Below are 15,602 nucleotides of genomic sequence, written 5' to 3'. Positions count from 1 at the left end.
ACAGTTAATTGGTAGAATGTGGTCCAAGGCGGACAACCTTGGTACACTACAATGAATAGAATCGGAAATCATGACATCTGACCCCAGTTGTCCATCAGCAACCATGAACTCGGTTCGTCACCTCGACGCCGCCTCTAACTACTTTTTTCTCATTATTATATATTTAGTTGTGTGTGTATATACAATAATAATGTTCACACACGTGTGTCTCGTGACGAGCGTCATTGTTTTACGATGCATTTATTCCTCGCTCGCCTGGACACCTTTTCCCGTCGAGCTTATACACGCTTCCGTCCTCGGGGTCAACTCGGGACAGGATATCGCTCGTACGAATAATGTTTCCCATTTATTGTTTCCATGCTAATTTTTTTTATATCGAGCCTTAGATTAATTTTTTTGTTTCAAATACTCAAATATTTTATACTTTATTGGCTAATGATTTTTTATCGTATTCAAAATTTTACTTTTTCAACAAATGTATGCTTATTAGAGGAAAGAAATATATGGTGAATATTGTACATTGATACTTTTCGTAGAGTACTTGTGAGCGTAACAGGTTTAGGCGTTTTCAGGCAAATTAAACTTTCAGTTGAATTCGATTAAACTTTCCCTATACTGGTTTTTTGTGGTAGAAAAGGTTCTTAGTAACTTTGACCGGTCACAGATTCGATCCCGTCGCTGGGCAAATGAACTACCGGATTTGATTTTCAAATTAAATTAAAACTATGAATTTTTACAGTTTGATAATTTGCCATTTTCTTAGCTCTGGTTTCCATAAAAATCAGAATTAATTTTTTTTAGTCAATAAAAAATCAAAACATCTATAAAATAATTTTTTTTTTGTATAGGGTGTCAATAATTTATGTTTAAGTGCACTGTTATATCTAAATAAATATAAAAAAAAAATTGCATCAGTTTCAAAGAGACTGAGAGACTGACGATCTACTATGCACATATAGCTACATCGAAAAGTTTTCCCCGTGAGGTCTTTTTCGCTCGAGATTTTCTGTACTACATGTACAAGTAGACTCCTCTCTTCTGCTCTCATTGGTCTTAACTTTTCGTCCATCTTATCCAGGTTCTCTTGCACGGTTTCACCTCTTCCCCAAGGCAACAGCTTAATAAACCTAGGGACTTTCTTCCACGCTGCATTAACTCGAAACGTGACCCACCGACCAGTTGTTCATTCTCTCCTGCATTTTATTTGCGATTCCTCTGCTTCTTTACCCTCTCTTTCGTATCCTCGAAAAGCGCCGGAGATTTTTCCTATATGCATACTCGATTTATCATATTATAAAAAAATATGAAATTAAATTGAGTTTAATCAGGAGGTAAATTATTGCCATACTTTGCATTTCTTTACAATTGAGTCATAACGATGGTAAGAACAAGGCGTCTAACCCTTTTTATTGTTAATATACATTTAGAACCATAAAAAGGGGTGATAAAAAGCTCAAAGCAAATTCCATCAAGTCACACCTCGTTAATTCGTTAGTGGTTAAATTGAAATAAATATCAGTAGTTATTTTAAATTTAAGTAAAGTTTGAATATTATTTTATAAAATTTTTATTTTCTTAATAATGCTGAATTTTTTTGATAAATATACCGTTAAGAGAAATTTAAAAAATGTCTCTTTCAATGAATATAAGACTGCTTTCTTTATAGGAAAAACTAAAGTAGTAAAATGTGTTAGATGTAAAGAGAGGGGATGTAAAAAATAAAAAAATTTTCGATAGAATAGAAGACGAGAGAGAGTATTGATCTCACCCTACGGAGTAGTGACTCCCTAGCTGGCCTAACTCACCCCTTGTCCTCGTAGAAGTCTCTCCCGCCCCCGCTCGTAGCTTCTTGTGTGTACTGCATACCAATTTGCTTGATTTTTTTCCCTCTTGCCTCCCTTATAGCTTTCTTTCTTTATTTAATACACACAAATACACAAAAACTGTAAACATCTACACATATACATATAAATATATACATCTATGAAGTATTTCCTGGCTATCCTTATACATCAGGCCACACAGATCCTGCCAGGCTCAAGACATGATCGATAAAACTAATAAATCGATACATATCGTCTTCGTCTAGCCACGATCCTCGACGTTACTAGTCACTTAGACGTCGCGACGTTACCACCAGCATACTAGGACAAGTGACTCAAACAACAGTAGCAAAAAATTCTTTGTGTAACTTGCCGACATTAATGTTTAGTATAGATTTTCTTCTTCATGAAAACTTGTTTAACGCACGAGAGAAATTCATTCGCGGAATTAATTTTTTTAATTTTTATTATTTTTTGTCGCTGCTAAAAAATGAATTACAAGTGACTTTATGTTTTCTCCATTAAATATTTATTGATACCATGTACTAATAAATATTTTTTTTTTTTTTTTAATATCATAAATATTTATATGTAAGTACATACAAAAATTTTCTCTATTGCATATTTATAAATATAAAGTAAAAACATAAATGCCGATCTCAATGACCAAGTGCATATTTGTCAGCAAAGTTATTGTTAATTCTCGCGCGATTTAATTAAAGTCGGCAAAAGTTATCAACTGAGTGTAGAAAAATACGGCTTTAATCAGCAAGTGTTGATACTTACGACAAGTGAGAAAATTTAAAAACAGCTGATAATACGGCCAGCTGTGTACGTACAAATATATAAAAGTAAAATATATAAACGAGTATATAAAACAAACAAAACTGTTTATAAAGAAAAAATTAGCCTGTACCGAGGAGATCAGAAGGACGTGTATGTATAGTGGTAAGGAAGTATACAAAAAAACATGAGCAATACAGCTAACAAGACGGCAGCATCAGAGGAAATGTGTCAGGTAAGAGTGTAAGTTGAGAGAGACAGAAGATAGACAAGATAAAATTCAGAACAAGAAGACGAGGAGGATGCTGTGCTGGTTGGGTTCAAACCGAGATAAACCTGGCCTCGCCTGGAATCTTCTATTAGCAATTACACTTGTAATTGTTTCCTGCAATATGCATGGAAATAGTAGAATTATTTAAAAACCACCCTGGAAAAAGCCTCGGTGAGCTAGAGGTGACTCTTCCGAAAGAACTCTCTCCCTTACACACTTTTTTTATCTCACTCTTTTCTTTATTTCCCTTCTCGTCGAACTCGCGTTTTTTCTAACCTACAAATACAATTCCCTTTTCGACCCGTTCGTTCTTAGCGTATTCTATCTTCCTTTCTTATTCACCGCGCGGGGTTTTAACGACGGAAATCTGCGAGAGAAAAGATTACTAAAATCAAAACCAATCGAGCCAATGATGCATTTAATCGTCCGGATATTATTGAGTTTGTTTTTATTGTGTCATGGCAAATTATTAACATTTATCCGTTTTAATTTAGCTCTTAAAGCTCTCTTGGTATTTTTTATCTTCGATTATTGCCGTTAATTCATTCATGTACAATTAACCATTCAATTTTTCTTTGTCCTCAATAGCTTGTAAGTAATAATGGAGAAAAAAAAATTTTATTAAAAGTTATTGCATTAAAGACTTTTACAGAAGCTTTAGTGCTAAATTTTACCATCAATTATTATTATTCAATAGTTATGCAGAAAAGATTATTTAATGTAACTGTCATCACTGCAAATGAATAATAAATAAATAAAGGAATTAATGGATACAAGTTGCCTCACAACAATAAAAAAAACCAACAGTAAAACAGAGATTTTTAAAAATAAACTAAAAAAGTAATTATGAATTCAAAAGAGTTAACGAATGTTGCGTAGTTCAGTAGCTATTGCATTATCATAACCGCATTCTTGGACCGCAGATCGACCGCAAACACCCTCAACCCCCTCTTACTGAATACCCATTCCAAGCCTATAAGATTTCTTACGTCACATCCTTTTTATAATAACAATCTTCTTTACTTCCTTACTTTCATCCTTCCCTACATTTTAACAACCGTTTCATTCAAATATATATATATAGAGATATATTTGTGCCTCTACTTTACAAACGGAAAAACGAAAAGCTTTCGATACGTTACGACTTATGTAAACTTTACAAGAACATTTTCTTTCGAGTCGAAAAAAAAAGTTTTCTCTTCGTTTATCTTAGAAGATTCTGGATATCGGGCTTTTACTCTAGAATATGTGCGGTGCGCGAATATTATTCATGTATGCAAAATTATTTCCGACAGCCTTTGAATATAATACTACGACGCAAGTACTCTGAGGGTCCGTGACATAAAGATCGTATTCTCAAAACGATTCAATTGTTGCCGATCACGCTGATATTTATAAAACCACTTAAACATACATGTAGTATATTTTATAAAAATAAATCGATGTCTCGTTGGTAAATATATAACCGTCATATATTTGATAAATGAATAAATATGGTAAAAAAATAAATAGAGTCATCAACATTTTCTAATAAGTGAATTGAAAGAGTGAACAGCGACGAGAAACCGTGAGTCCACGGTGCTCGTTAACGGGAATAGACGTCAATCGGTATGTGGGGTACAATGCGAGCAATACTTGAGGGACGTGAGGTGTATATGTGCTTATATACCCGTACTAACTTGGTGTACAACATGTCACCATTCCAACCAAGTGAAATCAACCTTTTTCTAAGTTGGGTCGGATAAAAAACTCTTGAGACTGTACTCGAACACCACCAGTTTTATAACTGCATCAGTATTTTTTTTTTGTTCATAAATTTATACTTTGGATTTATATTTTTTTTTACTCTCCTGATCATAACTCACTAGATTCTAGGGATTGAAAGTTTTGCTTTAGTATTTGTGGTCCTCTGGTTTTCGATTTCGCTAAATTTCTATACCGATCTAGTGGATCGAATTGTTTGTGGTTACAGTCTTGCAGTGACTGTTTAATGTAATACACAGTATCGAAAACAAAAACGAACAAATATATAGAATGAGAATTGGAGGAGACCCCAGTTAGATGATAAAAATACTGTACAATCGAACATCGAACCGTGCACGGTTTTAGGTCAAATCGTGCTGCGAAAGCCAATTACCCACCTCCACTTTGTATTTCACTCGGTACATACAGTACACTTACTCTTGATACTCGAAAAAAAATATCTAAAACATTTTTCTATCGATTTTTTCATTAAATCGATCAACCAATAGCTCAGATAGCTGTTAGTTTTTTGCTGCGCTTTTAATTGATGCATATTACAAAGATTTTTTTTTCAGGTATCTATAGATTTTTTAATTTTATGGAAAAATAGTTGACATAAATATCTCACGATCGCGAATTATTGTCTAGTCGTAAATTATTGTATAAGTCAAACAACATAACTAAAAAAAGTTTATTTGCACACGATAAATTATGACATATCTTTACCGCCATCAAATGAATCGTTAATGAATTTTTTTCTTGTAATAATAACAATAATTAATTTATATGTGTATATATATATACATATCAGTTTTCAGTGGTAGTGTCGATGGGAATGATTCAGACTGAATATTATTGCTGGTTACAACGCGATGCCTCTATTAACGCAGTCAACAAAAAAAAATCACTGGATTATTATGTCTATATACTATTGATGGTTATCATTTACCGTATGCAAAAAGTAAACATCAATTAACTTGTGTCAAGTGGGAAAATCATAGAAGCACTTTTTTATCCAAGGTTTCGCCATACGAGTTATTTATAATAATAAAAATAATAATATTATTAATAGTAGTACTGTAATAAAACTAATAATGAGAATATTTAAAATTGAGTCAGAATAAAGTAGAGATTAAAAAGTATAAAAAAAGTTAATCCTACAAAATAAAATTTTTATATATCAGGTTTAACAAAGCACACACATTTATCGACATAAAACGCTTTAAGTTGCGATGGTTGGTTACGCAACAAAGTGACCGGTGTTGTGTGTGTTATGAGCAAAGCGAAGGACGTATATGACAGGATCGGCTTCGGAAATTCTCTGGCCTTTGCTACATGTATTTATACATGTGTGATATTCTGGTCTGATGTTTTATATTTATCCATCTCTGTCTTACATTAGTTGCGTCTCAGTCTCATACCTGTATACATCATCGGTGTGTTTAATACGTCTCAAAGTCTTTCAATCCAATCGGATCACTCGCGTGGAATGCGCGCTCGACAGTGTGTCGCTCAGCCGATCGAGAGTTTCGAGATCGATCAGCCTAATGGGCTCTGCTCTCCCGACAGAGACGAGAGTAAAAGATTTTTGTCGTGTGTCAAACCATGACGATAATGCCACTAGCTATAATGGAGACCACCATCATGTTAAAGTCATCTCTCGTTCCTATTTACAGACTTATTGCCAACGAGTTAATTTCTATTACTTTTATTGCTCATGCGCATGCTCATTAATACATTCAATTTAAAAAAAAAAATATTTACTTTATTCGTCTATCATATCACCGACAATCGTTTATTTGTTTTTGTTTTTTATCTCAAATCTAGATATCAAAACAAATTTAATCATAAATTTCATAACCAATTCTGAAAAATTGATGCCATTTTTAATCCATTCAGATTTGAAAAAAAAAAAAAAAGAAAGAAAACAAATTCATAATAAATGATGACGTAAAAAGTAATCAAGACGAATATAAATAAAAATAAAAACAATAAAAAACAAGCGTGACTTTTACGAAGACCCAAGTTGACATCTAGTGAACTGGATGCAGGTATACGGGCGCGATCGACAAGCTATAGATCCTGATATAGTATCGTACGTGATTGGTTATATTTTCATGTTCATCGCCAAACAAAATTGTGTGGTGAGTATAATACCACGTCTGCAGAAAACGTTTAAGTCTACTCACATATAAGTATATGTATATACACATACATATAAATATCTGCAGCTAACTAGATATCTATAAATTGCAATTAAACGTTATTATTGCAATTAAATTTACACGACTAGTGTAATGGGAAATAATATACGGGTTGAACACGCAAGATCCTTTTATCCTTGCTCTGGATCCTTTTATTCGTGTGTGTAAAAAATTATATAATATTAAGTATTAAAAAATATGTTGTTTTTTATGAATGTGACAAGAACGAAGACATGAGACGTCAGCGACGGTGTTGGTGAAACTATCCGGTAGAAAGTTCAAGGAACAACTCTTTAGCAGGTCACTCATAGTCTTGACTGTTCGACGTCGATCGTGCAATCGATAAAAACAACTTCCCAAGACAACACACTTGTCACAAATGTCTCCGACAGTCTAAGAGCGGTTTTAAAATATATATTTACTTTAAATAAACCCATTTCGTATTTTTATACTCAAAGTACAAGGTCTTAATAATAATAATACTATTTATTACAAGTGTGGTGAGTAAAAAATTTTAAAAATAATAAATGATATAAAACTGTGGAGTGATCGAATGCTGAGAGAATTTATCCGAGACCTTCGCCGACTTCCAAGTTGGTCCATCGATAGTCGATCGGTTTCTGTAAGATACTTCTGCGTTGTCGTCACTAACAGCAATACAACAGTCAGTAACAGTGAGAAGCAGTATAGCTCTCGATAACGTACAGCGGACGTAACGATCCGAGACCAAGACCAAGACCAAGATGATGGGACGAATACCGGTTTCCTCTAACAACGTCTAACGACAACCGCATCAATCAAGAGGCATCGGATGCTTCCACTTTACCTTGCCCGTAGATCGGCAGATCGACGGATCAAAAAAAAAAAACTTAATAATGATAATTGTTTTAATGCGCAACAGACTCCAGATTTGCAACTAAATGATCGTAATTTAAAATCTTTTTTCATTTGACAAATATATTTGTTGCACTTTTTTTTTTTTTTGTAATTTTGTCTAATTTTATCGATACACTATAAAAAAGAGCGGTGTTAAAAATACCGGTGTTAAAGCGGGGTAAACTTCCTCCGCTTGAAGAATGAACTCTAAAGATTATAAAACGCAAAAATGTCAGTTCTTTATGAAAATTAATAAAAAATATCATTTATTAACAAATATAGTGATCGAGTAAGTAAAAATATTCACAAAATAAAATATTTTAACACCAGTCTAAAATATTTACACCGGTGGTGGCGTTATTTTTACACCGCTTTCGGTGTTGAAATTTAACACCGCTGATTTTAACACCTACACCGCTTGGAATTACCCCGGTGATTTTTTACAGTGTAGCAATGACGCTACCACGATACTTTAGAGGCATAAAATTTCTGATTGAATTTTGTTATTGACCGAGACTACAGTGGTTGTGGTGTGTTAAATTAAAAGCTGACACCACATGTTAAAAATTGATGATAAAAAATTTTTTTTTTTTTTTTATTACAGAGAATTGTTTTTTTCTAATACCATGAAAGTATTTAAAAAAAAAATTGTAAAATTCTAAAGATTTTGGATAAAGGTCAAGATACAATTGATAAATGGATTTAAGATATATATTACAAAATAATAATTACGTGATTTAAATATCGAGATTCTTTAGTTGATTTATTTATTATTCTCGTTTGCTCAATACCACATTCTGGCACCAAGTAAAATTGAGTATACATCTGCTGGGAATAACGGACTCTGCATCTAGTCGATTAATTAATTCGGTATAAATCTATATGAACACAATAACGGAGATATCCATTAATTTCTGCTTTTATTTTTTATTTTGACGGAGTTTATTATAAATCTTTATATTTTATTTCAACTTACGTTAATGAGCCTCACTTACAAGTCACCAATAAACAAAAAAAAACTTATCGACTTTATTTTAAGTTTGAATAAAATTTATCTCATCGAAAATTAATAATTTGACAAAATGTTTATTTTTTAATGATTTATGAATGCCTTGAATTAGTAGAAAATTATTATATAGTTACAGTTATGATTATAATTATAAAATATTATAAAATTACCATATGAATAATAAAAAAATAATAAATAATGCTAAAAATTAGTCCACGTATATTATAATTAATTGTTAGCATTAATCTTATCAATAAACTCAATCAAGTTAATGAGACAAACGACATTAAATTTAAAACACTTGTCAAAAAAATATACAGTTGCAAAAGACCCAGTACTTTTATAAATATAATAAATAAATTATAATGATTAATCGTCATGTAAACTCAGTAGCGCAGTAATATTTAATCGTTTTTTATTTATATTATTCGAGTTTATTCGCGGCGCAACAGGTACAACGTGTTTCGAACTTGCGAGTACTCAGTTACTCAAAAAAATAAATAAGTAAATTTTAAATAATAAAAAAAAAAATACAATAATAATAAATAAAGTGACATATAATCTGAGTTGGTGTATTTGTCGAGCTCGCATGATTTCAAGTCCAGAGCTGTAGCCAACATCTTGAATTAACATCATGCTTCATATATATATATATATATATATATATATATATATATATATATATATAGTCTTCATATATATATATAGTCTTACTATACAGTAATCGTTATATTTGCAAGCCTTTACTTTTGCTTCTGCCTTTACCTTGTGCTGTTTGAGTCAAAGTCCGAGTTGTCGTTGGTATATCGTATCAACTCTTTATGTCAGGGAATATCTTTTAACCAAACTTAAAGGTAAACACAGAATTGAATTAAATAAAACGGTAGGTAGGTAGGTAGGAAAAAATTAAATAAAAGATATACTGTATACTGTATATGGATTATATACACTCTCTTTCTATATATATATATGTATAATACGCGAATGAGAACAAACTCTTTACCGGCATCGAGCTGTCGAGTATTCGAACCGACTCGAACATAAACTTTGCCCGGTACAAGACACCATACCAATATCATGTAGATACTTATATGCTTATGCGCACCCACACATGCTCATCATTTTGTTCATTTTAAGTTTTTACACTCTATATATATATGTGTATATTTAACTAGATTCTTGTTACTGATATGTGTGTATAGCTTGTGAATAAAATGAAATAAAAGTGGCTGATCAGAAGTTAAATATAAAATTATTGACTGTTTTATTTTATGATCTAAAACAACAAAATATTTTAAAAACTGGTTTATGATAAAGGAAAAAATAGATTCGTTAACCGGAAGTTCGTGAGTATTGAGTTAGACATTGAGCAATGTAATTGTCCATTAGTGTTGAATTACGTGAGTGCATTATGCTGCACATATTTTTTTACTTTATCTATCTATCTATATATATTTCTTCTTTTTTTTTATGAATATTATTATTGCGCGGGACTTCATCATCTTTTATTGTCAACAGTGACTTAACGCATTTTATATATTAACTTTTAGTTCATGAAAAAAAAAAATATGTGACTGTCATTGAGTAGCAAATTTTTTCTTAAAGTCACTGGGTAATATTCTCGAAAAATGCTTTCCTCTAATCATAGTATCTAATTAAAGTTTTCAAGGGCAATATTTTAGAGAATTACATGACCTACAAAAAAAATTTTTTATAGAGTAAATTGATAAATTCAAAATTTTGAAAAAAAATAACACAAATATCTTTCAAAACTTAGGGAAAAATTCAAAATATTTAAACGACTTTTCAAAATTTAAATCGATTGCTGAATATTTAAAAAAATTTTTCATTGTTTATGTAAGGATGCATTTAAAGACAGAGAGAAAGAGGAAGATAAAATGAATAGTACTTTGTATTTTAAATTATTCGCGGTAAATGTGCACGGAAAGTACTTACCAAGACGAATGATCTACACAATCCCAGTGTAATTACCAAGTTACTGATACACAAACGCTAGTGCAAGTGTGCTAAGTACTTTCCCTTATTCGTAGTAAATAACTTGGTGTTAAACGTGTTTAACTTATGTTTTTTGTCCAAACAAACATCTGTTTATTTTATTGTTATTCCCATTATTTAATTAGCCATAGTATCCAATCGATAATATTAAAATACAAAAAAAATTTACAGTTTAAAAGCAACTACCAAAATTATTTCTCAATCGGAAAAAGTTTATCATGTAATCAATTAATATATTTGTTTGGTCATAAATTATGTTTATATTTATAAATAATAAATATTTATAAATATAAAATGTCCAAAAATAAAAGTTACTATTTTATTATAATAATTAAAAAAAAAATTAATCATGTACTTAAAGTCGAAAAATATTTGTCGGTGTCTATTAAAAAAATCATAAAAAATTTTTGATAGCTGTTTAATATTCAAGAGTATGACATTTAAATATAAATAAAAAAAAATATCTATAAATAAAAAAATTGATTCTCCGTAATCGGGGAATTTTTTCCATCATGTAAAGAAAAAGATCAATGGAATTAATATAAAAATGAGTTTATTACTTATTTGTCAATTGTAAATATAAATTGAGATGCATTAATTCAATTAAACACAATGTGCCGTAATAAAGATATCATGTAGGGAACGAGAAAAAAAAATTTCATTGAATGCCGAAAGAAATGGGAAGTAAGCCAAGTATATCGAGAAGTAAGTTTGCAGAAATGTATCGAGTAATTGTAGAATCTACTGGTAGGATACGAGTTGTCGGTGAGTTTAACGTGACGGGCGTCTTCACGTTCGTGGTTTGGGTTTCTCTTGGGTTCTTGTGTCCTCGGTTTATGTGTGCGGTGCAATGGGACATGGGATACACTAGTGCAGATAAGTTGTAACGAGAAACAGAAAATCGTGTGAAGGCAGATGAGAGCATGAGAAGGGTAGTCACAGATCGGAATTGCCCAGAAGCTGGCAATGCAAATAAATGCTGTGTATATGTATGTAGTATATATATGTCCAGATAACACAATAAGAGAAAACAGCGAGCTGTACGCCAGCTGGACAGAAGTAAAAGCGTCCGCACCCTTTGTAGCATCCTCTTGAATCATAGCTTCTGATCTTTTGAATCTTTTGCATGCGCCATAACCATCCCGTTGTTGTATGGCCTTATCCGTGTATTTCAGCGGTCTTCTGCGGCATTTATATACTTTTATCTTTTTTTTTTTTTTTTTTTTTTCATTTTTTTTATTATTTATTTCACTGAATGCTCTTTTACGTATATGTTCTCTTACTCTTGCTTTAAGAGTACATGCGCGAGTCCTGTCAGCCGCGCACGGCAAGCGACAATGCCCGATGTGAGATAAAACGTACTGGAACTTATACTTACTGATCGAGGGACAACGAACAGAAGCCCAAACGCCGTAAGAGAATGGCAAATAAAATGTGTATAAGATTAAACACACAACGAAAATAAATAAAAAGTAACTTTGATATTTTATTTTTCATCTCTACTCCATGTAATTTTGCTAAAATTTTAAATAGTGATATAACAATAATGATGTTGGTTAAAATTAAAAAAAAAAAAAAAAAAAAAATACAACAACAAACGGTGAATTTAATACAATTCGATGAGACCGCCAGGAGAATTAGTGGTGGGAGAAAGCACCTTTTTTCGGTGTCACCAAAACTCGTTTTCGCCACAAAGTTCGATGTCTTGAAATCCAGGGTGTTTTTTTTTCTACTAAATTCAACACAAATATTTTTATATACATTTGTGTATGTTATTACATAAAAAGCGATAAATATTTTCATAATATATAATATATATTATAGTTTAATATATTTTTTATCTATAAGCCATAGAGTAATATCCTAATATTTCATGTGTCGACGGTCATAGCTCCTCGTGACCTCTCGCGACCCCGATGAAGGACTCTCATTTTAATTCAACAGTGTTGCGATAAATAAAACCATTTCGTCTGGCGCAAAATTATTATATATATATATATATATATATATATATATATATATATATATATATATATATATATATATATATATATATATGGATGTATCTACAGTATTATATACTAGACGGTTTTATATACTAGTGAGCATATTTACATGGAATTTAGCAAGAAAAATTAAAAACCGATGTCTGGCCGATTAAATACTTACGCGACAGTTTTATCTTTTATTGATTGGACTAGTGAAAGAGAGAAGTTACTCCATCGCGACCTTTCCATAATATCTCACCGTTAAATAATGATAATTTTATGCGCCAAATTCATCTAATTAGTTTTACGACCGGGCATTAAAAAATTCAAGATAAAAACTAAAAAAAAATAACAAACAATTTACCGCTTATTAATAAAACAAACGTGTAATAATCCGTAATGACAAATCATTAATAAATGCAAGAAAAATCATCAGGTTAATAATAAAAAGGCTGTTCAAAAAACAACAGTCAGATGAATCGAGGTAATTATCATCTCATTTTAATGTTTTACTCCGAGTTCGATGCCTCTACATATATTCTCATATATATATAAATATAAATAATAATATATACACAATATAACGTGTGGCAGCACGCGAGTATGTTATATACGAATATAACAGGCTGACTAGAATGAGCGTGAACAATCATTTATATCTGTGTATACATAATTAACAAGCCCCTGAGTGTTCATGACTCGAGTTTAAATATTTCCTCATTTTACACTTGGCCTCATAACTTTATGTATACCACTGATACATAAACATACATATACTAGCTACTTTATTGCTATGTATACCTTCAGTATATGTTTGTATAAATCCTTTCCTAATATAAACTAATACTTTCTATTTTATAATTCCATTTATATCTTATACTTATATACAGATATAATACTAGTTTAGTGTCCCCTTGATTCTCAGAACATTTATAAACTTGTACGGCTCTAAGCTCTAATAGTCTTGATTCTTGAACGTTGGGCTCATTACACCTGGGGGTTAACATTTTCATTAGCATTTTCTGACCTAAGACAACGGTCAAGTGTACCAGCAGCCACGTAATACACTAGTGGGTATAGACATCAAAATTTCATTTAAATAATTCAAAGCATCATTTTGGCATATTATCTTTATCACGAATCTTACATGTCCACATATTTTTGCCAATATTTATATATACATGTTATATAATTCAGAGCGAGGGTTGATGAAGAAAAATAAGTACTAAGTCTCTGATGATGATGCTGGATGATAGTTAATTGTTTATTGTTCGCTGTGCAGAGATAGAGATAGATAATGGAGAGAAATGAAGAGAAGGAAGAGATTTTAATGTCCCTTTTACGAGCCTCTAAAATACCGGCGGTTGATCGCAGCAGCGGCATGCTGTTGTCTTGGCGTATCACCGGCCGGCGCTCGGTCTGTGCTTTCTCTTAATTATTTTACGAGAATTCCGACGACAATGCTCCTCTGAGGCAAAAACAAGCGGAAACAGCGATGCAACTGAGAATGAGACGACACTGGGTGTAGTTTATTGGTGGTAGCTGCGGTGGTGTAGGAACACACTCTTGGGAATTAAGCTCAAGTAAATCGGAGGTGAAGAAAGACATCGGATTTTACGTTGTCGTTTGTCGGTTCTGTTTTATATACACATTAAAGCCGATTGTTTTATTTTATTAGTATATAATTATCATTTCATTACTTTTTATTGTCGATTAAAAAATTTTTACGCTCTGTGCAATTTAATTATTAAGCGGCAAAATATTTTTTCAAATCAAACTACTAGAATTATATCAAAACGTTTAATAGAAATATTAAATTTCTAAGATTTTTTTAACAAAATTTGTGCCAAAATAAAATTTAAATGCAAAAAATTTGTTCATGTTAACGAGATTGACGGCTAAATAAACCTGACGTACAATTTCACCAGACAAACGTAAGTAAATGATTTCTTTGATTCAACAGAACTACTGGAGGCAGTTATACAGACAGAGATCTTGAAGCTTTTGAGTAATCCACGCACACCAGTTCCGCACAACTTTGTTATATGCCACAGCACATAGATATCGCAGAGCGCACAGTAAACTAATATATGTGTAATATAACTGCAAGCGTGAAAGAGAGACGGTACAAAGCAGTAGGAACAGCATCAGTAGAATCTAGTCTGTCTGTTGGACCGACATTTCCGCATCGGCTATCAATATCGAAACGAGCGATGGATTTACGAGGAAATTCCATATTCGTGCTTGGATGAATGACGAGGGATTCGCGCATGAATAATGCATTGACCCCGAGACGAAATAAATAATAGCAACTCTCTCGATCCTATGTTCTGCAACCGGTACCCCGCAAGTATTTACTACCAGCTATGAGACTTATTTTTTAACAGCTCCCTCTGTTCTCTCGAGGTCGTTTTTGAGCTTAAGCTCAATTAATTTCTCTCCGCATCAAATAGTAAGATTTTTTAACTTCAAGTTCTCTCATATCGCGGACAGTACTCTGATTAAAAAAATATATCACGACAAATAACGACCGCTTTTGATACAGTCACGCCCATAGAAATCGTGTCCCTTTTCTCAGTCGACCTTCAAGTTCCCCTTGTCAAATGAAATGAAAAAAAAAATATATATATATATAATATAATATATATGTATGTATACATATAGATGTATACATTGGACCAAAACTGAAACCCTTTCTCCTGACCTAGTGAGGCACTGAAAAACACCAACGCTTATAAAACTAAAATACACTAGCAAGTAACCAGAGATGGATTCACACGCTCCTAGAAATATCCAATAGCATATGTATATAAAAATGAAAGATAAAAAAATATTAAAAAAATTCTTAAAAAGACACACTTGCGCAACTAAATATGTAGACCTACCTAC

This window comes from Microplitis demolitor, chromosome 3 (genome assembly GCF_026212275.2).
Source record: "Microplitis demolitor isolate Queensland-Clemson2020A chromosome 3, iyMicDemo2.1a, whole genome shotgun sequence".
Classification (NCBI taxonomy): domain Eukaryota; kingdom Metazoa; phylum Arthropoda; class Insecta; order Hymenoptera; family Braconidae; genus Microplitis; species Microplitis demolitor.
The sequence above is the reverse complement of the archived record's forward strand: the minus strand, read 5'-3'. Positions refer to the sequence as shown.